This window comes from Galeopterus variegatus, unplaced genomic scaffold (assembly GCF_000696425.1).
Source record: "Galeopterus variegatus unplaced genomic scaffold, G_variegatus-3.0.2 Scaffold478, whole genome shotgun sequence".
Taxonomy (NCBI): Eukaryota; Metazoa; Chordata; class Mammalia; order Dermoptera; family Cynocephalidae; genus Galeopterus; species Galeopterus variegatus.
The window spans coordinates 482005-485085 of record NW_007726589.1 but is presented as its reverse complement, the minus strand read 5'-3'; the positions used below and the strand labels follow the sequence as shown (position 1 = coordinate 485085).

The 3081-nt window shown below is 41.6% G+C and overlaps 1 non-coding gene across 1 annotated transcript; it reads right to left on the bottom strand.

Moving 5' to 3' along the window:
* Positions 1–558: 558 nt before the first annotated feature.
* On the bottom strand, positions 559–631 carry TRNAI-GAU. The gene has a single exon. It is a non-coding gene; the product is annotated as a tRNA-Ile (tRNA).
* Between the last annotated feature and the right edge of the window lie 2450 nt (positions 632–3081).

The window sequence follows — 3081 nt, the reverse complement described above, 5'->3', positions numbered from 1 at the left end:
TACCCGAAACACTCCGTTTACTTGTGATATGACAAATATTTCAGCCATTAGGATCTCTCTGTCTCTTATCATCTTAAATGTACTCACTTACATTCCAAATCACTACTTAATTTAAAAGCCTATTTGTTGAGATTGTGACAGGCCCAGGGAAAAGGAGAGACAGACACTCACTCGACTCTGGCTGGAATAGAATCAGACTTGGAACTTTGATTGAATCTTTCTCCCCAAGACTTATGCTCAGTCAGGTACCATCTAAACACTTAGGAAGCCAGAGACTTAAAGGGAACCCCACACCATAGTGATACATGAGTTCTGCCTGGAAGTGGCCATGAGGCCTGATGACCTTGGGCAAATGACTTTATTGCTGGATGACCTCATGCTCCCTGACCTTCAGACACAGTGGCTCATTCAGTGAATATTTAGTGAACTCCTAATAGGTGCTAGACAGTGTGATAGATTCTGAGAATACAAAGATGCATGAGCCATGTTTTGTGCTCAAAGCTGTTCTCGGTTTATTATTATTATTATTATTATTATCATTATTATTATTTTGGCGGCTGGCCAGTCCAGGGATCGAGCCTGGATCTTGGTGTTATCAGCACCACACTCTCACCAACTGAACCAACCAGCCAGCTCATCAGTTTTTTATTAATAAACATTTATCTAGAACTTACTATGTGCCAATTGTGGTAAACACTATACATGCTCTCTTTCATTTAATTCTCATCATAAGCCCATTTTACAGATGAGGAGACTTGTCTGATTCTTTAATTCATAATATTAAACACTGTGCAGTATTGCTTCCCATATAAAACTTACCCTAGTGGAATTTGTAAGTGGGGAGTTCTCAGAACAGACTATGTTCTGTAGACACGTGTATTGTGCGTCAAGACACTGATATGCAGTTGGACCTGCAACGGGGACAAAAATTACCTTCAGCATATAAGGGGGTAAAGCTGGAAAAATTCATCATGTCTGTCATCGCTGTCTAGCCAGCACAACTTAGGAACCTGTTATTTAACTTTTATGTTTTTTCTTTTTCTTTGTTTAGGATTCTTTTATTCCTTTTAAGATTTTTGGAAAACTCTTCCCTCACCCCCACATTCCCAGTTTCAGCAACTTTTAGCTGTGTCAAAAGGAAGCAAGGAAGGAGAAACATCCTACTGGGCCTCAGTTATTACTAATTAATCAATCAATTAATTATTTTTTGACAAATTATAATTGTACATAATTATGGGATACACAGTTATGTTTTGATATATGTATACAGTGTGAAATGATTGAATCAAGCTAGTTAACCTATCCATCACCTTAAATCCTTATCATTTATCTTTCCTAACTGCAACTTTGTACACTTTGACCAACACCTCCCCATTCCCCCCACCCACCAGCTTCTGGCAACCACAATTCTACTCTCTTCTCTGAGTTCAATTGTTTTAGATTCCATACTTATGTGAAAATATGTGATTTTTGTCTTTCTGTGCCTGGTTCATCTCATTTACCATAATGTCTTCCAGGTTCATCCATGATGTTGCAAATGATGGAATTTCTCTTTTTTTTTAAAGGCTGAATACTATTCTACTGTGTATGTATAACACATTTTCTTTATCCATTCATCCATTGATGGACACTTGGGTTGATTCCATGTCTTGGCTATTGTAAATAATGAGAATGCAGGTACCTCTTCAATGTACTGATTTCAAGTCCTTAGGATATATACCCAGAAGAGGATTGCTGGATCATACGGTAATTCTATTCTTAGTTTTTTGAGGAACCTCCATATAGTTTCCCATAATGGCTGTGCTAATTTACCAACAGTGCACAGGGTTCTGGATTAAAAAATGAGTAAAGGACCTTAATAGACATTTCCCAAAAGAAGACATGCAAATAACCAACAGATACAGTAAAAAAATGCTCAACATCACCAATCATTAGGGCAATACAAACTAAAACCACTGTGAGGTATCACTTCATACCTGCCAGAATGGCTAGGATCAAAAACATGAAAGGCCACAAGCACTGCAGAGGATGTGGGAATGGGCTGTGGTTTTGAAGGTTAAAGGCAGAAATAGCAAATCCTTGGGACCCAGTGTGGAGGTGATGGGAAATATTAACTTGAGTGGCTCCTAGGACCCCTGTCTGTGCTAGTGACTTGGCCCCTCACCTCTCTGCCAGAACTGGTTGATTTCAGAAGTTGTCTCTTGACTCAAACTTGACAATCGTGGAGTCAAGAGAGCTGGACGCCAGACTTTAAAGCAGTCATGTTAGTAATAACGCAGAAAGACTGCACAACTCCCGATGCTGAGAGCCCCTGAGGCAGTTCTCTATGGCCAAGGAGTGGTTCAGAGCAATAATTTATTATTTCGTGTGATTCTGGGAGTTGGCCAGGCAGTTCTTTGTCTGGTCCCGTGTGGGCTCACTCATGTGGCCCACACCATTATTACGTGTCAACTAAAAATAAAATAAAACTTTAAACAAACTTGCTAGGGATATAACTCCTAACAGGAAATTTGTTAGAAGAGTATACTAAGAGCCCACACGTATTCAGGTGGTGCGTTGACTGGGAACTGTGCTCAGTGGGGAGCCTGGCATGGCTTGCTTTGCACATGGTGTTGCTTCCTTCTGGAGTCTAGACCAGGCTCATCACTCGGCAAAGGCAGTGTTCCTTTCTGCCTAGACCTTTCTCGGATGCTGCAGCCTATGTCGTCCCCAGCATTCTGTCACTGAAAACATTTTGCAAGGCAAGTCCAAATTCAAGGGGTCACTTGTCGATGAGAGGAGCTGCAAATAATTGTGGCCAGATGATGACTCTGGCAGATTAAAAACAGACACAGATTATTGGTGGCCTTTTCCAGTAAACGGTGGAGTCCGAACCCTTGAATCTGGAAGTCCTCGTGATGGTCTTTGACCTGCAGAATATGGCAGAAGTGATGTTGTGCAGCTGCCCCCCCAGGCCTTGCAGCTCCACTGTCCCCCTCTTGGAAAACCTCCCATCACCGTGTGATGCAGGGAAGCCCAGTTTAGCCTCCTTGGAGATAAAAGACCACGTGGAGGGGAAGGCCAGGCTTCATAGCTTTCCCA